The sequence below is a fragment of the Pipra filicauda genome, unplaced genomic scaffold (assembly GCF_003945595.2).
Source record: "Pipra filicauda isolate LSUMZ 115617 unplaced genomic scaffold, ASM394559v2 scaffold41_size5083284_pilon, whole genome shotgun sequence".
NCBI classification, from domain to species: Eukaryota; Metazoa; Chordata; class Aves; order Passeriformes; family Pipridae; genus Pipra; species Pipra filicauda.
In genome coordinates, this window is record NW_024104554.1 from 1697237 (window position 1) to 1723329 (window position 26093).

Here is a 26093-nt window from a genome sequence, read left to right on the forward strand (position 1 = left end):
ACTCTGATTCCATGTCACTTCCAGAATTAAATGAAAGTCTTGGAAGACCTACAACATCTTCTGGAGAGAGTAGACACTACTTTCTGTGGTCTACAAGAATCTAAGGTGACTAAGTTCATATACGTACTTATTTCAGTTAAATACCTTAACTCTTGAGGAAGGAATCTGGGCTTTTTTGTCTTTGTAGAAATCAGTGAACTGTTTTCATAGAAGCTAGGAATAAGAAGAAATGAGTCTTGCAGATTCAGTAGGATATTACATGTCCATGAGGAAAATGTAATAGCAATGCTGTTTTCCTTGCAGGCATATTGCACTAATCTTGTTAGAATAAACTTTAGAAATTCAAAGAAAAGAGAGCAATAAAGGTACATTTGAATGAACCAGCACTGATCCAACAATCTGTAAAGGAATAAAATAAACCAATGAAACAAGATGCAGCCAGTTTAAATGACTAATGACTGAAAATTGTGTATCAGCCTAAGACATAAACATAGAAATAAAATTTCCTTCTGAAATTAATTGAAAATTCAATTCGGTGTTGCTGCAGAAAACCCATAAAGCTCAAGTAGCCTTGCCATGAATTTGTTGACAGGCAGGAAAGACAGACTGTGTATCTTGTTGGTGGAATCAGTGGTGCTGAATCAGGACTGTCTTGCAAAGACAGTAAAATATTTTATTTGTCTATGCAGTAAAGATCATAGTATTAGAGGAATTAAGTTCCCCTCATTCAAAGAGAGGATCAGGGCCAAGTATGACCTGTTCTGAACATTTTCTTACTGTCTTGAATCAATATCAGGTCTTCCTTTTGTATGGGTTTTTTTGTTTTATTTCACTTTATTCAAAGGAAACCTTGCCTGACAGTCGTTTAATAACCAGAGACTGTTTGTTTTCCTGTATTTATCAAAGGTCAAATGCCAAAAATACTGCACCTCAATTGTCTGCTTGAAATATGGTTCCAGAAAAATAAAATGTCCAAACGGACCATTTTCTGTTAAAATAAAAGGGAAGGTATAAACTTCTAATTCCCTTTTAATATTTAAATTAATAATGACATTTTTAAATTTTACTAAATTAATCCATTATATTTAAACTCCACATTAAAATATTCTTTCTGTAGTGTTAATCAAAACAGTGATTATCAAGTAGTACAGTGTTTGCCTGGGGTAAAATTTATTTTCATAAGAAATGTAATATTTTCTGTTTAAATATGCCAGCTGTTCAAATCTTCTTCAATAAAATGAAATCTAAAGGATGATGCTTTTTTTTAATCTCTGCTTTTTATACTCTCTTTCACTGCTTCAGAAACTAAAAAAATTCTTTCACTTCCTTAAGTCAAAAGCCTAGCAAACCAAGATTTCACAATGAAGATTTTCTAAGCCTTATGAAAGCAAATACAGAAACTAAAAAAAAATGAACAGGACATAGCCTCATTCTCTTTCTTAATCGCAAGAGTAAAGACAGCATGAATTAAATAAATTAAATAAATTTTCTCAAAATCTGAGTATTTTATATGTATAGTGATATATAGTGGTTTGCTGCACTTTCTTGCATACTGCATGGCTTTCAACATCCAAAAGTCTACCATAACAGTCAACATTAGTTGGGCATGATGGGCATGATGCTTGGTGGTGAGCCTTAAAAGCACCCAAAACAAGTACTGCCATGGCCCTCTTCTACACAGTGTGCTGTTCCTCTCCTCCCTGTTCTTGCTCTCATATTTAAGTTTGGGGAGCAGCTTGATTGCCAGAGGATTTTGATAAGGGACTTTGACTAAAGCACCACACAGGGAATTCTGTTTTCTTGCTCGCATAGAACTTTTTGTCTATCCTATAGTCAAAACTCTCAGCAAGGGCTAAATTGGTTACCAATTTTGTTGGGATTTAACTTCTCTCTTTAAAATTTCCTGGGGTTGCTTAGAAATACATTCGCAGTAACCTTTTCTTTGATAGAAATGTCTTTCTTGCTCTAACTCTTTCATGGAAAATCTCTTTTCATTTCAGTTCTTACTGTGTTGCTTAAAAAAGAAATAACTTTTAGAACAATCTTCAAAATATTTTTGTCTTCTCTTACATTAGTATCAGAGGCTAAGATATTTTCCGTTTCAAAGATTTTTCCTTCGCAAATGCACATGGACCTAATTAGAGCCCTTGGTTGGAAAGAAAGTTCACATTAGCATTGCAGTGCATCTCATAAAGGAATCTGGAGGTAATCAGTAATATCCCAATAGTCAATATTTTTGTTCTTGATGAGTAAGACCACTGGAACATTTCCCCTGTATTGGGGGTAAAATATTTTAAGGGTTGAAGTCATGCCTAAGTTAGGCTAAATTTGAGCTGAAAAGCAACAGCCTCCTTTGTCACTGGAGGATTTTTCACAGTCATTCACTTTATGACAAAATTTCTCCCCTCTGGGAAGGACAGTACCTCATAATGCAGTGAAGTACTTTGTGTGTAACTGTCTATATCTTATGGTGACATAACTGAGATACTGCTGTTCAGCAAACAGACCCCTTGTAGCACCTGTGTTCCTGTGCGACATGCCACAGTGATTGATGGTGCTCTGCTGCACTAGGCTTTATTTGTTCTGAAGTTAAATGCAACAGACTAATGAAGCACGGGCAACACGTTAACAAGCAAAGAGATCCTTTATTCAAAGCAAGCTCATTTTTTATAGTCGTTTTCTCTGTCCATGCACATATCTCTCCTTTCTTATTGGTTATTCACTCTTGTTCATGCGCCTAAGCTCGTTTCTTGATACGAAGTTGGCAGTTCTTCTCATGTTGCTAAATGTCAAACCACATCCTGATTTCTGCTGCTGTTTTTCCTCTTTTCTCGATCCTTCTTCCTTAATGATGTTTACTTGTCCTTTTCAAGGTTACAACTGTATTCGCTCAAGCTCAAAGCTGCCTATGGCCCAACCGTCCTCTAAGGTTAAAGGCATTGCTATACTGTACTTAAACAGTCACTGTCCCTCATAGCTCTGTTTTAGCAATTCCAGCCCACTAAAGGACTAGTGTCTTTCTAAATGTGTGGATCATTAAGCCTGACAACATAGTAGTTCAACTTTACAGTCACCAGCATCCCCCCAGAATCAAAGAATCATTCATTTATAAATCTAGATGAGAAACATCTGCTTAGTAAACTGTATGGTCACATCTATTCTGCAACTATCTGTTCCATCTGGAATCTGGAACAAATGGATTTCAGTGGATTGAAAAATAAAATTAAAAAACCTTCTGTCTTTGCAGAATGTATTTAGTTACAGGACTGTGCAAGTTCCAGTGTAAATGGGTAGTTTGCACCTCCTCCTTATGGATACAAACTGAGACAATACCTCTCTGAATACTCTGGGAAATCTTTTCAACGACTTAGATCACACTGCAATTTTTCAACTTGCCTGTATTATCTAGCTTGGCAATACTCACAGCCTAATGTTTTCATCTCATTTTAGCCATATTCTATCTTTGATTTATGCTACACCTTCCTTCCAGGTTTTAAGGTTACACGTTGCCTACCAATCGCTGTCAGAATGATCTAGATCTTTTACAGATAACCTACCTCTCACTCTGATTTTGCAAGTGTTTCTCCTGATGCTCACCCTCTTCATTTGCGTTACCAAACACCAGGGACAATTGTAATCCTATGTGTACTAGTTACCCAGACTCCAACATCCTTCTGATCTTTTATTAGCAGATATTCCCCAGGAGGCTGTTCACTACTTAACTCCCTATCACATCTTTTTGACCATTTCATTATTCTTAAGGACAACAGCATCACTACCCTTTGCCTCTCCAAACTAGAGGTCCAATGCTACTTTTTCCAGTTCAGATAAATACGCTACCAGATACCAACTTCCCTACTCAGGTTGTATTCAGCATAAATCCTTTTTGATAACCAGGATTTGCCAATTATATCTTCCGTGTCCAGATTTTGGCAGCCATTTTTGTAATACTGAACAGTCAAACTTTTCCAGAAGTTGCTGATATCTCTGACTATTCATGTCCAGATGACCTTCACCTTTTTTCTGCAATATTAAAGCTTTGGTTAAATATATTAGCCCTGTGTATATGCTGTATATGTTGTCAGAATCATAACAAAGAGCAAAACCTTAGAGAAGAACTGTTTTTACCTTTTTGAGGTAAGGGATTCTTTTCAAGTGATAGCTGATCACTCCTATCAGTTTTTAGATGTCTGGGAACCCTGTGTTTAACTTGAAATCATTGCTAAACACTCTGACACTGTTTTGATGGTTTTATAAATGAGTTTTTTATTCCTATCAGATAATTCTGTATATACAGGATAAATCTGTCAGAATTCTCCCTCACATAATTTTTTATATCTTCTGTCCAGAAAGTCTCAGGAAAAACCTTATTTTTGCTTTAATTTTTAACTTGCAATAATTTTTGAGAAGGATGCTCTCTGAGAACAAAATGGGAACTGACATCCTCAAGACACTGAACTGTTTCATTAGCAACAGTTAGTATAAACTCCCATGACCCTGCCCACCAGGAATGGGAATTAGACCATAAGCTTAATTTACATAACTGAATAATGATGACTTATGGACCTTAGTGACCTGACTCAGACTTTGATGAACTAGATGCAAAAGATGTAGGATCAAAAAACTTCCCTAAGTCATACTTATTCTGATTCTACTCTCTTGAAAAGGTATTAATTAATTTACCTGCTTGTTCAGAAGTTCAACAGGCTGAAGTAAAAATGCTAGGCATTTTCAGTGATTTACCATGTGTATATGCTTCCCATCTAACTGCATCTAACATGTTCAGACCACAGGCAGTTTTTGAGTGTTTCTCTGTATCTGGATGCTTCAGTTTTCCTTCCACACAAGAGAATTAGTGCATTGAAATGACTCAAGACTCTCTACTAGTGGCACCACTCTAAGGACACTATGATTAAAAATTAAAAGAGTGCTATGACAGCAAAGAATCCGGCTAAATGGACATGCCAAAGTGGAATAAATTCATTCCAGTACTCAGTATAATAGGAGTCTGGGCTAGTGGTTTATACATCACACCTCCTTTATTTGAGTGTACTCTAGCAAGAATTTAAATAAATGACCCATAGGATGAAGTAGTTTAGAATATCCTCTGGGAACTTAATCAGGATACCATGTGTCCTCTTTTTTGGCTTCTTGCTCCCTATTCAGAGTTCCTACGTGCACATATACCCACTGCCTGCCTAACTACATGCCTAGTCTACCACAGGCACTCAGGCAAACGGTAAAAGATGTCAATGTTAAACCAGGAATCCATTTGATTATTGCAGCTCCAGCTGCATCAGATTCACAGTTTGTAATTTTAACGGATGATCCCATTCTTTAACATCCTTCAACATTCTTCATGTAGATATGTGGCTCCAGCACAGTTTGATAAACTTAGTTCTTCAAAACCATTAAATACTTTTTTTTTTATGTAAAACATCCACAGATATCCTCCATGTCCTCCAAAACTTTTGAACATTTGAAAATGAGCACTGATATGTCTGTGTAAGTCTTAGTGAGGAATCTAATGCTTGAAAAAAAAATCCTCAAATAACTTCCCCTGCAGTTGATGTTAAATACAATCTTTTCAAAGCAGATAATTTGCCAGTTATTCACTGAAGAAAATTCTCATTATTGGTTAGCTGCAGAATAACTTTTCCCTTGAGATTTTTTCCCCAAGGATTTGTGCATCCTGATGCCAGAGTCATTTTCCAATAGCATGTGAAGGTCAATCTTATTAGAAAGATTTTATTTCATTGTGCTAGTTAGAGTGATATTTTTATAGGTTGACAATCAGTCTATCATATACTTTTTGGAGTAATGAAGAATTTCTTAGATGTCTAGGTTCCCAATTTTTATAAGGCAAGTAGATACATTATCTTTTACCCCAAAGACCAACCAAACCTGTTATGTTAATCAACCCATTTTGAAGCTATCAGATTTATCTACCTGACTCATAAAAGCTCTGTTTTGAAGAAGTTAAACAATGGAAAAGGGGCCAGCAACCATTTACTGGATGATTATCCGGCATCAAAAACATCTCTGTGTCCACAGAAAGGGATCTTTTGCATTCTTGCCTGAATCTAAACTTAGACTTGGCAATTGATTCAAAATACAGTAGTATCTTACTTAAAAACTCATCAGACTTATTAAATGATAGAGGTTGTAGGGTACAAGTGCCTTATTTATTGAAATAATTTCTGTTTGTAGCATTTCAGATTGAGTCCAAAAGTAGTTTGCAAGTATCAGAAAACCAGCAAGAACTAGGACTATTTTCAGGGATTCTGGAGAGATTTATGAAACTTTTGTGTATCCATATGTAGCGGTTTGAATTTTGAGCTTGGATACCTCCCTCGTGAGTGCTGGCAGAAATCCAGCCATCAGCTGCTGCATGTGGAGAGGACAGATGACTGCTGCTGTAGAAGATACTCCTGCTTAGAGACTGGAAGGGATCTGTCTTTTTTTTTCCCTCCTGGATTTTTATTTGGAGGGGAGAAGAGATCTGATCCATTGTAAATTCTATATGTCATGGTAGAGATAGTTGTGATCGTGTGTATAATGTATTATAATATTTATTTGTACAGTCATTGTAATATATTCCCTTTCCCCCATTTGGAGTCTGGTGTGTTTTGTCTGGAAAAACCCATCTCACATTAGGTTGAGATGTGGGAGGGGGCTTAGATTAGGGAATTAGGATTTTAGAGATCTCAAACCATGACACCATATCTGACAACAGAGAAGCTTTGATGAGAGACCCCAATATTTCCTGTGTCATAAGCAATGAAAGACCCCAGTATTTTATGTGTCAGAAGCAAAGAAAAGAGTAATACAGGGATATTACCTAATCCCTCCCTGTCATCTCTCTATGCAGAGGTTCCAATCCAATATTTCCCAAATTCTGCAGAACTCAAGTAGTTCAGAGACTAATATAAGTTTGAAATGCTATAATCAGAAGGGAACAACAGTCTGCATGATCCTGTTAAAGGAGATGTGAACAATCCTGCATGCCCCTGGAAGGAAGTCAGGAAGCTTCCAGAGCTGAAAAAAATCACTAACTACACCAGGGCCCTACCTTGCCTTACTCCTCAATATTGCAACAAGACCAGTAATTATTACCCAGTTTGAAATACAACACACTTACAGATGTGTTCCTTTACTCTGTGTATTTGTAAGAAAAAAAATGTTCTTTAGATGCACATATCTGCTGAGATATCTGCAATATTTGTTACAGATTTCAGCTAGTCTGTCCAGTTAAACTTTTAAGTCATGAGCACTCAAAAGTCCGTGAAGTGCCTCTGATTTCACTCCAGTTAGGAAAGGCTGAAGCTGACTTTGTTTTACAAACCTGATCCAGAGTTGTAAGGGATGCCAATGCACAACGGTGGGCAGTGAGGGCTGCAGGGGTTCTGTGAGGAGAGGCTGGGGTTGCTCCATGGCTGAGTCCACATTTGAGGTGAGAGTATCTCCGGGAAAGTGTGTGTAACAAAGGAGTGAGGGAAAAGGTGTGAAAAACAGCTGCACAAAAACCAAGGTCAGAGGAGGAGTAGAGGAAGCTCCATGGCTGAGCAGATACTCACAGTGGAGCAGGACAAAAGGGTGAGGACCGCTCAGTAGCATGTAGAGGAGTCTGGAGTAAGCCTGGGAAAGGGGAAAGGAAAGATGCTTTAATGTTTGTCTTTTTGTTTCACTCTACTTGAAGCAATAATTATTTACTTTTAGTTTAATAAATTAAGTTCTATTTCCCCAGGTAGAATCTGTTTGCCAGTGGTGGTAGTTGGTAGATTTTCCTGGCTTTCTCTCTACATGGATATTTCTCATTCTTATGTACGTACTTTCTTCCCTTTGTCCCACCAAGGGGCAGTGAGAGAGCACACTGGTGGTAGTCTGGCTGCTGACCAAGGCTGGCCTGATAGAGATGGCAAAGACTCAGACAGTTTATTTTTCTACACGTAGTCCTGACACGCTTCATCTGAAAAGATGTTACCACATGCATGCCTACAAGCAGGGCATTGGCACATCCTGTAGGTCAATACAAAGCTTATTTGGTTCTGGATTCCTTTTTTGCACAGAGGTGAGAACAAGTCCCACTAACTAAAACATTTACTGCAGAGTTTCTTCTTGTTTCTCAAGGTGCTCTGAACTGTTGCTACATTCTGACATGGCTGTTGTTGCCCCTTGTCTATCACAGAGACACAGGGTCTCCCCACATTTACAACCTGCTCTCCATTTTTCCCTCTGTCACCTTGTACCCTACTCAGCCCATTCTTTTATGAATAGATCAGCTGTTGATCACAAGCTCTGTGGAGAACTCTTAAAGAGTTCTTTGAAGTACACTTAGAATACTGCTTTAGCAAAACTCTTATATAAGCACAAATGTTAAACAGTGCTTCAGCAAGATGTTCATTATGTATGATGCTTTCTTTTTTTCCCCTCCATGTTTTATTGTAATAGATATAACCATTGTGGGTTTTATCTTAATAAACAGATCAAAAAATCCCTCCGGAAGGTTTTATCCAAATTACAATGCTGCCTCCCAAGTTAGCAGCATCACTTCCAAATGCACAAGTGGTTCCATACTTAACTCTATAAATAGGAGGATTATATTCAGTTTTTTCATTCCTTAACTCATACTTATACTTACCTATAATTGAGATCTCTTACTTCACACCTCCTTGCTAAGAAATTAGGTCTGTGAGTATCTGAGAGATAGAATGATACTTGCCAAACTTTAGGCACAAAAATAAACTCTCTAATTTAAAAACAAACAAACAAACAACAACAACAACAAAAAACTTAAATACCACTGGAATAAAACTCTAACTTGTGTTGATATGCAGCCATGTAAATTCAAATAGAAAATGAATAACAGTTTAAGCTTCATCTGAGGTGTTCTCATTGGTTTCCTCAAAAAAGACTTATCTTAAAGAAGGACAAGATGTTTTATATTCACAACATGTAAAGGGAAAAGAAGATTTTAGTAAATAATATCATTTATAGGTGATAATAACTTTAAAATCTGATTTCTTGGAAGGTGTACGATGTTTCTGCTTCTTGTTTGATAAAGATAACTGCAGCTAAATTACTCTGCAATTTTATATGCAGGAACTGCAGTCACTAATTGGAAACTAAAAGCATCAGACATTTCACTAGCCCTAGCCTATTTCTGTACCAAATAATAGGATTATTGAAAACTGTCCTTACATATTGTGTTCAAGGAGAAAATCACTAAAAAATTCATAGACTTAATTTAGGCACCGTTAGAAATATATTACAACCCTTGGACTATTCTATGCTGATAGGCAAAATGAGCTTCTGAGCAGGGGACAGAAAACAGTGTATATATATTAAAAAAAGGACAAATTAGAATAACCTTTACATTCATCTCACCGTATGACACGTACTTTTCATTACTGCTTATATACATTTTAGTTCATAAAATTCAGCAGTATAAGGTGCACATAATGTTTTCAATTCACTTTACTAGGGCAGACTTCTTAACGGCGAGGTACTAATATGAGGTATTTCCTTCATGTATGTCCCTGAAATAAAATAGTTCATCAATCACTTCCAGCTATTTTTGCCAGTTGAGCAAAAGTAATAGATTCTTAAAGGTCAAAATATTGGTTGTTATAAATGCCTAGTTCACTTGCTAACAAGGTGCTTTAAAGTTTCACCAAACTAGAGAATTACTTTCTTTGAATAAGAGATCCTGGGCAGTCATTCATCCTACTATTTTCATTGGTAGATGTTAGCAAAATAGGCTGTTTGGACCATAGCTTTAGTCACTCCTAGTAAAAAGTAGAAAGACTTCCTCAACTCTCATATGCAAGAAAAGGCACAGTTTTGTATATATGCACAATTTCCTTCTGTTCACTGTAAAGTATTTGAAGACTCAGTGAAAATCTATTTAACAAGATCCATGAAATTAGTCCATTTGAATGCCAAAGTCAAATGACTTTAATAAATATTTAATCTTCAGCCTTTTTTTTCTGAGTAGCAAATAACTATCCAGCTCAACTGCAGATAGTTTCACTTATCTAAAGACTGCCTAAACTGGCTTTTGTTCTTGTATTTCACACCTATATCATAAAGGATAATTGTTCCTATGAACAGTTAAATTACTACTCAAATTGGTTTAATTTTCTCTCAATTTTTTTTTTCTTTTGTGTCATCCTGTTTATTTTGTCATCTTACTTTCAGAATATCTCTAAATCAAAATGAATATTTAAATACCTTTATTCTTTTGAAAAGCACACTGAGATATGAACACTATAGAAATGCAAAACAACCTTAGTCATCTTCTCAGGAGTGACTTTCTGCTTCAGCAGTTGTAAATCACGGCACAAATTTAAGGGAGTTTTAATAATTTTTTATACATAGACATAGATTATTTGGTATGTATCTACATTTGCAATGTTCAAATTCGTTGCCTGTGTTTTCAGAATACCTTTCAATAAGGGTCTATGAGCAAATATTCTATATATTATTCAAGTAAGGTCATAGTTTCTTAGTTTTTTCATGTGGATTTTGCATGTTTATTTTGTAAAACATCTACTTTTGGTCATTCTTCTGTGTTGCAAAGAATATTACTGTTTTTTGAACAAAAGAATGGAGTAGGCTTATTGAAGCAAGGCAGCGGTTATGTCTTACAATTGTGACAGTTCCTGCTGTTTCTCTTTGTTGTTTGATCCAGTTTGGTTTACTTTCCAGTACTCACTTTTTTTACTAGTTGTTTCTTGCTATCCTTCTCTGTCATGCATTTGCAGTTTTGTTTAGTAAAATGCCAAATGTTTTAAAGAAATTATTGTCCTATTATGAAACTTTCAGAGCTAACACCATCTGACCTCAACATATGCATGTACTCTGACTAATCACTGTTTATGCAGTCTTTCTTATTAAAACGTTTGTAAGTTCCATCTGTTGATATAAAAAGAAGTAACTTTTTCTTCTCAGTATACATCATGACAAGAAGGCCGCCTATTGAGGGGAAAAGGGGCTACAGCCAGCCACCCACCATGGCTTTTCCTAGCTTTCTGGTGGCAGGTGAGGACCCATTCCTAGCAGGAGACTCAAATGAATAGCCTGTTCAGAGTGTTCAGGCAGGATGCTGTCTGAGTTCACAGCATTTCTCAGTCTGGCCTGGGGAGAAGGGAGCTCAGTGCTGTGCAGTGTGTACTCATGGGGCAAGGCTGCAGTAGAGCCAAGTGTGTCAAACTGTGAGAGGGTGGGGTGCTTTGTAGCAATCGTGCTTCTTACATGCCTAGGCTTTGAGGGTAGGGATCTGAGGAAGAAAAACAATGGGTCGAGATAATTTCTGAGCTTCAATATCTGTTTTCTATGGCCCTGAACCTTTTCCTGTGCACATGCACTTTCCCATGACTAAATCCTTGAAGGATGAGGATGATGAGAAATACTTCCCTATGCCGTTGTTCCAGGATAAGATCTCCTTGGGTGTAAATGCTGGAATCAATAAGGTGAGAGCATAGTGAAAGACATGTGCATGGATCCATGGGTATCCTCCACCAAGGTGTACAAGCTATTTATATTCTTAGGGATGTAAATGCAGAAGACATCTGCCAGCATTTCTGTCCAGCTTTTTGCAGTGCAGAGTTGAGAGAGGATGAAAGGGGGTTGGGATGTGAGCACATTCATCATACCAAATACCCAGGATGTTTTCAGTGCTATGTTTTCCTCCTCTGTCTCCTGTCTTCACATCCTTGTTTTTCAGGGCTGGACTGTACCATGCTGTGTGCACAAGATACCTTCACATCAGTGGTGCTGGATGCATTTACAAGGAGAGTGTCTGAGCAAACAGCTCATCAAGCAGGTCATGCATCATCACTGTCTGCACATGTGAGTGTCTGCAGGGATTATGTGTTGTGTTGGTCAACTTGCTGGTCCAGTACCCTTTGTGAAGAATGCAGGTTTGCTAGGAGGAGGTGTTGAGGAGATTATGATGGCCTTAAGGATCTCCTCAGGAGACAGAATGAACAGTGGTTGATAGTGTAAGCCTAGAGTAAGTTGTTTTGCATGTCTGACTTTCCACAGGGATTTTCCTAACACGGAAAAGAAAAACCCACAATTTTTCTCAAAGTCTTTCTGAAAGTGACAGAAGTTATAAAGGCATGCAGCATCCATGTCAACGCTTTGACTTGTCTTTGCTGTGAGGGTTTTGGTGGCTGAGTAATCCATTGAGCAGTGGTTTTGAGCCGAACTATAGTGTGCACCTGTACCTTCAATGTCTGTTATACAATGACTATCTGTTACACCTGTTGTTGGGGTCCAGCATTTGTGACTTTGTTTTCACTGTCATACCCAAATCACATTTCACCAAGCTAGGCAGCAGATTGGTGCTGGGTCATCACATTAGAGCAAATTATAACTCTGGTCTTAACTCTTTCTAGAAACATAGGTACAATTTACATAAATAGCACCCCCAGACCTATTGCCCTTCCTTATACCAGGTATCAGTTCCAAAGAGATTTGTATACCAGGAACCATATCTCATAAAAGAGTAACAAATAAAACCTGTGCCTAGGAAACACCCTGGTGAAGCCACAGATGAAGCAGGATTGTTCTACTAAGGCTTAAAGTACGAGCTGTTAGACTTAAGGCAAGATCACTGAGTATGCAAACAGATGAGCTTTAATTAATGTGTAGTATAATCTAATTCTATGATATGACTGGACAGCTCTGAACTCTACACTGTCAGAAAACAAACCTCCTAAGAAAACTTCAGGACTGAGAGGCAGACTCATCCTAGTACCCCTGCTGCTGGGCTGCTGCTGTGTTGTGTAATGTTGTCAGTGTGGCTGTTGTTACTTGTGCCTTTCATTTCATTGTATTTCACATGCTTATAGTATCAAAAACTTTCAGGAATGTTAATTATAGGTACCCCACACCCATCATCAGAATGTGGTGACATAAGGCTATGTTCTTCCGCTTAAAAATTAATTTTCTTTTTCTATTTTTCTTTTCTTTTTCAATTTTTCTTTTCTTTTTAATTTTTTCTTTTTCTTTCCTTTTTTTTTAATCTTATCGCCTGAATATAAAATTGGGTGTGTGTCATTCTTTAGAAAAAATAAGGATTCAAACAAGATGACATTAGAATTCTAATTTTGTGCAATTTCATTCCTACAAAGAAGTTCTGCAGGCTTTACTGTCTTTGCAACATCACAGTACCATAGACTCCTTGATATAAGGATAAATTCTTCAAGGAGTATGCAAACTTTATTCTTGAAACTTTGTATTAAAATAACTTATTCATGGTATAAAGCACAATTTTTATCTCTGATTGATTTATAAAGTGCAATCTATAACATTCAGATTATTCCTTTGGGTTTTGCCTACTTTTCTGTCTGAGGATGATTTCAAAGTGAATATTTTAATTAAGAAAGAACATTACCAATACTTAACATTCACAAGTTTCAAACTTATGATTTTTTAAATCAGAAGAGAAAATTAGTAGAAAACTATTTTTGGTAATTTATAGGACCTGATACTTGATATATTAATGGCAAAAGAGATATCCCTGGTTTATTTCAACCCAAGAGGGTGAAAAAGACATTAAAATTAATTGATTTGTGGAACTGAATTTAAATAGGATTCTGCATGAGAGAAATTATAGTAACTCAGAATATCTTGTATTCACTATTCATAAAAGTAAAGGTTACAGCATTCTTCCTGATCAAAACATAAGTTGGTTCTGTTTTAGAGATAAAGAGTTTCTGAGGTAGGCAAATCACTGAGATTCATTCTGATTTTCATAATCATGAAAGTTTGCGTTCCTTTGGTTACTTAAGTGATAACCCAAGAGAATGTTCATCTGGTCAGGCTATGAGGCAGTCTATTTTTGTGAGACAAAATTAAACAATTTCTTCTTACACCATCCACCTTCCTAAATGAGACGCTTGCCTGGAACACTGTGACAAAGCATGGATCAAAGATTTCAAGCATGTTCTGAAACCCTGAACTCTTCTGAAGGGATAGATGATAGCAACCTTTAGAAAAAGAAGCGGAGAAAAAGTTTGACCGTGTGTTGTCTTCAATTCCCTGGTGACCATATACAGGCTACCTTCCTTTCACAGGTGATCCAGCATGTATATTCTTCTGAATAAGAGCCTGAGGAGCCACTGTACATGGTCAGATTAAATGAAACAGCTTGAGCCTGAACATTACCGACAAGGAAGAGAGTATTGGGACAACATAGGCAAAACTCAGCTTTGCTTGCTCAGCTTCTGGCATTATTCCTGGCCATTGTGTGTATCTTGCCTCACTATTGTGACTATTTCGTAATGTAGTTACATTATAGAGTGGTCTGTGCAATCCTCCAGAACATTCACTAGCTTTATATTCAAGAAGCTGAATTTTTATGCCAAGCGTTGCAGTCAGTTCCTCTTGTGTGGTTTCTTTCATGATAAATGCTAAAGGTAAATCTTGATTTAGCACTTTCTGGATGTAAATAAAGTCTTCATTGGCTTTTTGGACCTTTAAATCATGTGGATAGCTGCTGAGATTATTAGCGGTATTATTTGGTGGATGGGGATGCAATTTGCTCCCCCTTTATAGCAACATTTATCATCTTGAGGTTGGAAATATTTATTCAAATAGCATGAATAAAGAAAAACTGTAAAGATTAGTTATTAAAATAAGGAAGACACTCTATTTTCAGGACACGCGAAATGAACATATTTCTTGAAATGGAACAAAAAAGCAAGATAACCCAAGTGGAAAAAAATTCAATTAAAATTAAAAAGTTTTATGAAAAAATGAATTTTTTTTTTTATTAAGATGCAATGAAGCTGATAGGCCAAATGCAGGATTCACCCTGGGTTAAAAAAAAAAAAAGATACTGGTATCTTCATTTGGTGAGGAATGGAAACTGTACTGGTGGTACAGCAAGATAGAGGTGACTTTCCTAATACAGCTGCCAATAATATAGTTCACAACAAGGGAGATGAATCAGCAGCTCTCTCTTGCTGCATCATGCACTTCAATGTGAACACTTTTTTTCACTTTGTCTTGTCAAACATTATTGTCAAAGTTCTAGTGGCTTTTGGGAAATCTTTGTGCAGTAAAATATATTGGACAGGTGAGAAAAACACTGAAATGAGTTTTACTGAGACAAGGGATTTACCACTGAGGAAACATTGTAATTAAAGTACTCCTTTATTTTGGTTTTCCTTCGATAATTTTATAGAGGCCTGAAAAAGTGGTGATAAATGAAGTAAACATATTTCAAAGAAATTCAAGCCAAATCCATCAACATTTAGTGACGAAAGTGGTCCTACTGATATCTAACATCAGTTGGGTGAGTAAGCACTTCATGTTCAATTATATTAGTGTACAGAATGCTGATACACTGGGCCCCACTGAACATAAAATAAGTGTATTTAATTTATATTTTGCTGTTGAACATTTTTTTCCCATTAAAGTTAAGTACAATACATTAGCATAAATGAAAATAAAATTAAGATTTGGAACAGAAAATGTTAGGATACTGACAAATGTTTATAATCTTTCTAAACATAAACAATTTATTGCTTCTGCTTTTTTTTACATTTAGCATCAAATCCCACTGTGTTTTTTCTGAGGTAATGCACATGGTCTTAATCGAGTAATTTATCTCATTCTCTTATTTTTAGCCTTTTTTAAGGGTGATTCATTTCATAGATTAATTAGCTATCTTAAAATGTGATTAACCTCTGCTTGGAAGTGCCTATCCCTCCTACAGACACCAAGAGTCATGTTTTAGTTGCTCTTGGTTGCTGGGATGAACATCACTGATAGAGTCAGGCATATTTTTTACATGTTCCAGTTAAATTCTCAGCAAAGGCCCCACCCTCAAAAAACCAGTCTATTTTGGGGGAATTCGTAGCACTGTTAATATCATTGCCTTTTCCTAACCCTGAAGGTTCACACTGTCACAGTTCCAGGAGTGTTGGAATCATGGCTGGACACATACAATTAACTTATATTATTGCTTATTAATGTTCATAATTATGTTTTAGGAAGGCATGCTATGTGTGTGAGGATGCATGACAATAAGTTAAGCAAAGCTAAATATCTCCATGGTCGCCTTCTATCTGACTAATGGTTTGCTGTAAAATGCTTCTTGTGGCTTATACTATGAGAGTGTAATATCTTCCCATCACCTTCAATTGACACTTCTATTAGAGTCCAGAATTATAAAGGAAGCAGTTTACTGCCTGTTCTTTTCAAACCTCTCCTTTGGGGCCAAAATAAAAGAAAAGAAGACAAAAATATAGTTAGAAAGTCAAGATGAGAATGTATATAGCGCAAATCTTGAATTCAAGGTATTCTTACTGAAGTTGTGTATGTACACATTTATGTGACAGAAATATATCTTCCACTATTTGACTTGCTTTTTCTCCAGGTGTGTCAGGTTTATGTGGCAAAGTTTCAGTAGCTGCGGGATGATGTAGGGTGGGGGCATTTCAGGGGTGGCTTCTGTGAGAAACCACTGAAAGTTTCCCCTATATCCAATAAATCCAGTGTCAGATGACTCCAAGAAGGACCTGTTACTGGGCAAGCCTGAGCCCATCAGTGACAGTGGTAGCACCTGTGCAATAACATATTTAAGAAGGGGAAAACATTACTGAGCAGAAGCAAATGGCAGCCAGAGTAGAGAAAATATGTGAGCCAAACACCCTGCAGACACCAAGGTCAGTGAAGTAGAGGGGGGAGGAGGTGCTCCAGGTGCTGGAGCAGACATTCTCCTGCAGCCTGTGGTGTAGACCATGGTGAGGCAGCTGTCCCACAGCAGATCATAGAGGTCCACACTGGAGCAGAGATCCACCTACAGACCCTGAAGGACCCCACACTGGAGCAGGTGGATGCCTGGAAGAATACTGTGACCCTGTGGGAAGCCCACACTGGAGGAGGCTCTTGTCAGGATCTGTGGACCTGTGGAGAAAAGATGATACACGAGAGCAGGTTTGCTGGCAGGACTTTTGACCCCTCAGGGGACCCATGCTGGAGCAGCCTGTTCTTGATGGACTGCACCCCATGGAAAGGACTCATTGGAGAAGTTTGTGGCATACTATCTCCCATGGGAGGAATGCCACATTGGAGCAGGAGAAGGACGACTTCACCCAAGGAGGAAGCAGTGGCAAAACCAACATGTGATGAACTGACTATAATGCCCATTCCCCATCCCACTGCACCACTGGAGGGCAGAAGGTAGAGAAACAGGAATAGGGAAGGACAGAGTGTTGGGTTGAAGGAGTTTTTAAGATTTAGTTTTTCTCGTTATCATACTCAGATTTTGGTTGGTAATAAATTCAATTAATTTCCCCAGGTTTAGTCTGTTTTGCCCATGATGATAGTTGCTGAGTAATCTTTCTGTCCTTACCTCGACCCACCCGCCTTTTGCTACAGTTTCTCTACCCTGCCAAGTTGAGCAGGTGAGTGATAAAAGGGCTTTGATGGGCCCCTGTCAGGGTCAGCCTAAAAGACCAGACATGAATTCGTCTTTGGTTTACAACACTGTTGAACATAAAATCATAGAATTATGGAATCATTAAGGTTGGAAAAGACCTCCAAGATCATCGAGTCCCACCTTTGAAAGAACACCACCATGTCAACTAAACCATAGCAGTAAGTGCCACATCCAGTCATTTCTTGAACACCTCCAGTGATGGTGACCCCAAAACTTCCCTGGACAACCTATTCCAATGCTTGACAACCCTTACAGTGAAGAAATACCTCCTGATGTCCTCCTGAACCTCCCCTGGCACAGTTGAGGCCATTTCCTCATGATTCTCTCTGTTACCCCATGCGTCCTACACCGTTTCTTTCCCTGATTTGATCTCAAATTATGAATTCTTCACAGTAGGATTATCTTTCTGTTAAGTGTCTTCTCTAAGTTCTTCTACAATGGATCCTTGAACTTTGCATTTTTGAAAACAGAATGCTCTTAGTAAATTTTTAAACTCCATTTAAAACGGAATTGTGTGTAATGGCAAATCAATTCCTCTATGGGTGAATTCAACAGAATTCATGTACTTCTCAAAACATACCAATGAATAATAAAATATGCTCATAACTTGGGAAATTATTAAAGGGATACAAATGCAGAAATTATCTCTTTACTCATCATCAGAAGAAATGTTAGAAGGTATATCACTTCTTGACTGACTGCTCTACTATTACCTGAGCTATGCCCCAGCCTACTCCAACTCTGAGCCTTACAATGCAATCACCCTGGCAGCACTGCAGTACACCACTGTGCAACTGGAAAGTGTTGTGAATATGGGGAATACTTTCACAGTGAATTCATAATAGGTGAAAAGGCAGGGTAGTGTAATTAAAATGTAGCTAAGAGCTAGAAACAGATATTTAAACCTTATGTCCTCTTCAAATTCTTAGCTTTGAGAAAAATGAACCAATGACCCAAAGCAATTGTGAATTGCTGAGAACAAAGTTGCTGCTATATAATTCAGTATGTTTTCTTTAGGAGGAAGTAAATGCATCAGCATTAGTCTTTTGCTAAGAAATATTTTCCCTGATTTACCTCCTGCAAATATTGAGTGGAAGCACAAGACACAAATAATACAGTAACACAATACAGATAATTGAAGTGCAAAGCAAAAGCTAAGAGTCCTATTTTACTACTTTACTGGAGGTCTGTAAAACCTGAATATGTGTGTTAGAAACAAATTCTGAGATTAACAATGTATCATTTTTAATAGAAACTAAATTCTAACCGTCTACTGAAATGTCAACCATCATACGCAGGAGATACTTTTGTCACTTCTGCAAGAGAAAATACGTGTTTACTGACTGTTAAATTTGAATGCAAATAGATATGCTAAACTAAGCAAAACTTATTCTAGAATCACCTGCCGAAACCAAGTCACAAATATGTAACCACATCAATTCTCTCCACGTTGTTTCCTGCCTCAATTGATGAAGATGATATTGCAAGAAGAACTTTACTGAGAAAAATAGCCTGATATATCATGAGCCAGTGCATTGAAAGTCTGTACACAGTTAAACAGATTTTTTTACATGCTTTATTCAATGGTATGCTTCATTTTCATTTAAGGTATGTGCTACTACAATTCACAGCAAAGATGGGTATTATAGGCAAGTGATTGCTTATTCCATCACATATTGACTACATCATAAATTCCAAAATGCAAAATTTTCTCTGATTGTTTGAGTTGGGAGTGTAAAGAAACAGTTTTGGTGCAGTTGCTCAGGAAATACTTTAAAGAAAATTTTCTGTATTATTATATGGATATTCAAGGATAATGTCCAATGTATACTCATCTCTGACAATTTGATTGTTAATTATCATAGCAATTCTCCGCATGATATTTATTTATATTGTACATAAAATATTTCTCATGTTTACTAAAATAGAAATTACTCTTCCATTTATCATAGATGCACTAGTTTAAATTTGAACAGACTGCTTCTCTAAAGGAGAACTGTGGCAATGGTTTTACCTCTTTTTGTACTTTCATGCACTCACTGTTCTCAATTCCTCATTTACACAATTTATTTAATTTTTTTCTTTCAGAGGAGAAGATATTAAGAAGTGCATTTCTGGGAGTAAAGAGAAATGTTCATTCTGCTGCTGAAGATCAGGAATTCTGAAGGTTAGATGTACTCTAATTCTGGAGACAAGGCATGAGACCCAAAGACTGTACTCGTTCTCCTGTCCTGATTTCTTTCTTTTCCTTTTCCTCTGCTTCTCTAAATACCTTCCTTCCTCTGCCTCTCAGGATTATTATATTCTGGTAGGGGAGAAATATGTGAGAATAGCCCTCCTTGGAGAGCTGGCTGGCATGTTTCCTCTTTCCAAGTAACTATTTCTACCATTTAGTTTTAAGAAAGTTGTCTGGAGTTGCTGAAATGAACACAGCTAAATGCTAGTTTGAAGGTCTGCAGGAAATGTCTGAGTTTTCAAACTGTGTATAAACTTCTCTTGTGGATACAGATCCAGAGGTGGAGGAGTGGTTGCCTCAGTGTCTTACAGAACTGAAAACAATTTTTCTTCTCTTGCACAATATGGAGACAGACTAGGGTGACAGATTCCAGACATGATTTTATCAGTGCCTGAATTTCAACACAGTCTGACCTCCTCATACATCTTGAGGTTAAGGGTCCATGAGGCTCTTTATTCTAGGCAAGATCTACAACACAGCAATCTGAAAAGCAATGTTTGCTTTATTAATAAGATTTAAGTGACAATGGCACCTTTTCCTAAAGCTTAATGATTATGGTGTATTTTTTATTATCTCTGAGTCCTCATCAAAGACAAGATGAATTGAGATGGAAGTTTATCTGAGCCATAGATCATACAATAAAAAAATCTTTCCAAGCAAAGCAAAGTCAACCTCTTTTCTCCTCAGCTGTATGTGTTACTTCTCCAGTACAAAACATACTTTGTGTATATGCATAACAGACTTACATATGTACAATTCAACATTTCAAGTACAGAAAACTAGGAATCAGCAAAAAAGAAGTGATGTTAAATCTCAGATAGTACACAGGGATTTTTGCCATCCACTTCTCCAAATTTTTATAAATATCCACTCTTTTTCTCTGCTTTTTTTTTAATTGATTTCTTAAATATTGCAAGAATCCAAAGGAAAAAATTATGAAAAAATTGTCATTACTCTTTAAGCATTTTGTGACACACACCTAAATGTTTGAAGTACATACCCAAAACTCTATCATTTATATAGCAGGGATACTTGTCATCTGTATTTGCATTACTCCCACAGTATCTTTTTCTTTCATAATCTACAAAGTATTTAGCCTCCAAAAATTCCTGGTGGTAGGGAAGTAGTATTAATATTACCTATTTATAGAAGTATCAGCAGCAGGGGTAATAGTAGTAGCAGTATTGTTTTAGTAGTATTGTATAGTACAGCAGGAGTATTGAGTTGTATAGTAGAAGTAGTATTATATATGTGACAGGATAGACATATAAGACCATAATTCTGTATATATTCAAGTAGATATACTGAAGTAACTAGATGTCTAGAGAACTTTCAAATTTCAAATTATTTGAGCTTTTGAGCTGTTTCTTATTCACATCTTTAACCATCCATATAGTTTCACTATTCCCTCCACAAACATTCAAAAGTCTTTATTTACATTACATTCAAATATTTTGAACAGTTTTAGCAACTGCATAATTTTCACTCCACATTACAGATGAAAAAGGCAAACTCATGGTCAAACTTAGCAGAAAATATTGCAGGTTGTGCAACTCTTTGCAAACTATTCAAATTCCTTAAGACCGCAATATTAGTTGATGCTGACTGTAGGCAGCCATGAGCCATGACACTAAAATGCAGTAAGTTCAGACGCTGAGCTGGTGAAGTCTACAGCTTCTCTAACTCTTGTCCAAATTAAAGATGTAATATAAATCATTTTCAGCAGGAATGTCTACTCTATTTGTTGCTAGTTTTATGACCTTATTACATCAAAATAATCTTTGTTCTACTGTTAAGGGACGAGAAGTATAACAGACCTATAGAGTGATAACAGTCCATATACCTGGATCTCTATGATGAAGACGTACAACAGAAAGAAAATTCTTAATTTCTATAGCTCAGAAAAACTCTTCCTTCAATAAAATGCTGAAGTAATGTAATAACTCATGTGAACTCATTCTTTCATCATTCAACTTCAGAATCTTTTAGAAATATTAGGTAATGAAATGTTATAACACACAAAATTACATGCTTTGGTAAGGGAACAGAATAAATAGAAATGTCACATCAATATGTACTTTATAGGGAATTTTTTTCTTAGATTTAAAATTCATAATTTATAAAAAAGCCTGTTTTATATTACACCATGATATATTAGGACCTATTTTCCTGTTATTATACATAAAGTACTAGTATATTAATAATAACTTAAATATCAAATATACTTTATTTCAGAGCAAATTTAGAAGTGGATGAGAAATGATATACAGATTTCTTCAAATGTCCACCACTAAGTAAAATAATTTTTTTTCTGCAGCTGACTATACTACTGGGAGCTACAGTAAGGAGAAAGCAGATTAGGTAAGAGATACTTTTGTTTTAAGTTTGCGCCATGCCTGCAAATTAACATTATCAAGTGCTTACTGGATGATTTATGGAATAAAAAGTTATGCCCTGCAGGGTGTCTTTAGATAGTTAAATGCTCGTTAGAAGACCAGGTAGGGAATTCTACTGTTCCTACATTTCTAGATTAAGATAAAGGTTAGTTCGAGGATAGTTATGCTGGTGCTCAGCATGGTTATGGCGCTTCATCTGAATCTTTATCACTTAAACTGCTGGATTCTTGTTGTTATGTAGAGTCCCACTAACTGCCATTACTGGTTTGAACTGAAATAAAACAAACCTCTAAATAATATCATTTAAGCAATTTACAGCCTTCTCTTTAATTATACTTTAACGTATTTCTCAAACTAGAATATCTCAGGCTTTCAGAACTACCTTGAGCATGCAGCCTATACCTCAACCTGTTAGAAAACAGAATCATTTTTCGATGATTTTAGACAAAAACCAGTTTTTGTTTCTCAACATCTCAAGTTGAAAGAACAAAACAAAAGTCTAGATTTTACTTAACTGTGATAAAGATGCTTTGAGGTAGAGCCTTCCTCCCCCAGTAATTTATGAGCATATAAGAGACTCTAGAAGGAAGACTATTTGGTGAAAGTCAAAAAAAGAATACAGGCCCAGGTAAAGAGACCCTGGCACTTGGATCTAAACTGGTAGGGCCTGAAAAGAATGCCCTTTCTTCTCTACGGAAACACCCCTGGACTGAATGAAGGTCAAGCAGCAGGACAATAGGACAAGAGGAAACAGGAAGAAATTGATGACCAAGAAGTTCCACCTGAGGAAGAATTTCTTTACTGTGCAGGTTACTGTGCACTGGAACAGGTTGCTGAGAGAGGTTGTGGAGTCTCCCTCACTGGAGACATTCAAGAACTGTCTGGATACAATCCTGTGCAATGTGCTGTAGCATGACCGTACTTGAGCAGGGGGGTTGGACCAGATGACCCACTGTGGTCCATTTCAACCTTAACCATTCTGCAGTTCTGTGCTAAATATTTCCCAAAACAGTGTGCAAGTTACATGCTATCTCTGTCTCCTACCAAAAGTGAATCTTGAGCCTGGAAGAAGTGGAATGGAGCTTTTGTTCAGCCAGCCACCAGCATGAATCAGCTTCCCACTCTTCAAAAACATGGGACAACATTCTGCCTGGTCTACACATACTAGCCTAGTTTTACCTCCTATACAATCAGCTGCTGCACACTTGCTTAAGGATTTTACAAAGCTCAGTTCAGCTCAAAATGAATATTGATAAATGACTGCAGGAATGGTGGTCTGCCAAAATCAAACATCTACATGTAGCTTTTCAGGATGGCTGTGATATGTAATAGTGTAGCCCCTTTCTTTAAAATATTAGGTCACTGAACTGGTGGGAATAATTTATTTTCTATTGAAGTGATTTTTTTAAGAAGGTTCCCATATAAGTAGCTTTTCTACTAACAGTGTTTCTCAGTGCAGTGGAATGAAAACGGTAATGAAGCAGATCATTTTTCCCAGTACACTCCAAGTCAGTCTATTCTGACAGGCAGTGAGAGCAGGTAGTGATTTGAGACTGAAGCCATCTCAGACTTCAGGCTTTGAAGTGTATGAGAAAATACCTTCTTCGAGTCTTATCACTGTCTACTCATCTCTCTGCACTATGAGTTTTTTCGAGACACTGTGAATTCAGTTTTTTCGCCTTCTGTGAACTGTGTTAAATAAACTCTATGGGTTTAATAAGACAGTATATTTATAGATATGCTAAATGTTTCATTTTAACAGTAACCTACTAAGGTCTTTGTTTTACATGTTTCCTTGAAAAACAATAGGGAATCATGGCCATGATCAAATAAGGCACTAGCAAAACTTATCTTCTAACTATCTCTTCTTTCTCCTAAAAGAAAGTACCGAACTGAACGCTTCTTGTCTTTGAATATATAAATTCCATAGTCGTAATTCACTGAGTTTCACTCAGTATCCTAGCTACTATTGTTCAAATGTGAAAAGAGAAAACGAAAAAAAAAACCCAAATTAATTTTGTAATCACAACTAGGGCTTGGTGGTTGTTTCATAAGATTGATTTGTGTAATTTAACATTACTAATGAAATTTTATGTTAACTGGGATTTTTTAATTTCTGATCAACATATTGCAAAGTTTCTATTTTTCAGCATATAATATGATAAATGAAAATGATGATTTTTTTCATCCTAAGAATAAAAGTATTTTTAGGTCACTCAAAGTCTCCACAATTAGTGAGTAGTCTTACCAACTTAAAGATACAAAATTTTCAATCAGATGAGTAAAAATCACTGTTAATACAAATAAATCTTCTTTAAAAGATTTGTGTATTTGCAACGGTAGTGTATCTGTGATATCAGAAGAGGTTAAAAATCCACAAAAGAGTACACAGCAACTATGGATTGGTTTTGAAACCATGGCAACACTGTGCCAGAGCAATGGAGCAGTGAAGAGTACCCAGCAACAGAATGCAATGAAGAGTACTCACAAGCAGAATACCATAAATCCTTATTTCGCTGGCAACTAATTGTTCAAACAGATTGAAGCAGAAACTGTAATAGAAAATAATGTTAAATAATAACTTGATGGTACCTGATAGGATGGGAAAAAAACCTTAAGTTACCTTAGGTGATTATAATGACTAAAAACACACCCCCAGGGAAATATGTATATGTAAATAATAGTATAATGAACTGGACCTCCACGTGTACATTAAGAATGTTTTTATATAAGTGTGAGTGACTAATCATCTGTTTCTACATCATTCTTTCTTTATTATCTCTTTGTATAAAAGACTGTGCTTGTTTCCTGAAAGGTGTACCAGCTGTGATAGATACCTGGCACCTGTTTTGCAGAATCAAAATAAAATCAAATATCTCAACTCTGTGTGCCGTTTGGCTCTTGTAAAGCAGGTGAAAGAACCCATATTTGGAACAATATGAGTAGCACTTGAACTTACTCTGGTAATCTGCAAGGTGTGTGACAATGACTCATACTCACATTTACCCATGTTTTGAAAAGTAAGTTTTCAGCCCTCATCATTCTTCCCACCAAACTCCCCCATTTCCTGCCACCCATCTGCACTTTGCTCAGCGACAAAAACTCCTTTACCCCGTTTCCAAACATGCCCGTTTCCATACTTCTTGCATCAGTTTGATTACAATTTGGGAGTGGTCAACCGCATTTACCGTTTCAGCAATTTAAGTTTCTCTCCCAGCTTTCCCACCTTTCCTGACTCTGTACTACTTTAATCCTATTTGCCTAAACCTACCTGATTCAGCTGCAGCAGCAACCTGTTCTCCCTAGACCTAGTCTGGCAGACAGACAAACAGCAAAAAGAAAGACTGGACAGCAGTCTTTACTTCTCCCAATAGAAAAGGAAAATAAAATGTACTTTGGACTTGTAGACAACTTGTTCTCCCATCCACAGTACACTGTCAAAAAGGTATATCTACTTTCAGCCCTATTCTTTTTGGCAGCTTTTATCCACAAAGGTAGGCAAGTAAGGAAGGGAGTCAGATCGATGGGATGAGACCTCTTAAGCTGGCAGGGACCTGTGCCTGTGGTGCCAGCTAGGACACCTGCTTAGGCAGAAGTGAATATGTCCATCGATTCTGAGTGAGTTCTGACTTCTTTTTTACCTGCTCAGGTCTTTCTAGAATCCCAGATCATTTCACATTGTGAAAAATTAGTCAGCTAGGCAGCATAAGCATTGAATCAGAGATCAAATTTGTCACATTCAGTTCCATTTAGATGAGTAAGTAAGCATCAAATGTGGATCATAATATATAATAAATGATAAAAGTAAAGTAAACACTTTAAATCTCCTCAACTCATTCAGCAGATGCATTAAGGATTCATTAGTGACAGTGAGTCACTTTTTAATAAAATCTATCAACAGAAAATGAAAAAAGCCCCTGTGGTTGTCATGGTATTTAATATAAAATATATGGTAAGATAAATGGTTGATTTTTAATGAACAGATCCCACTCTATAAAGG

General features: G+C 36.8%; 1 long non-coding RNA gene across 1 annotated transcript; it reads left to right on the plus strand.

Annotated features, from left to right (window-relative positions):
- The first annotated feature begins 15291 nt into the window (after window positions 1-15291).
- LOC120324091 lies at window positions 15292-22089 on the plus strand. Its single transcript, XR_005565100.1, has 3 exons — window positions 15292-15310; window positions 19550-19628; window positions 22015-22089. It is a non-coding gene; the product is annotated as an uncharacterized LOC120324091 (long non-coding RNA).
- Window positions 22090-26093: the final 4004 nt, after the last annotated feature.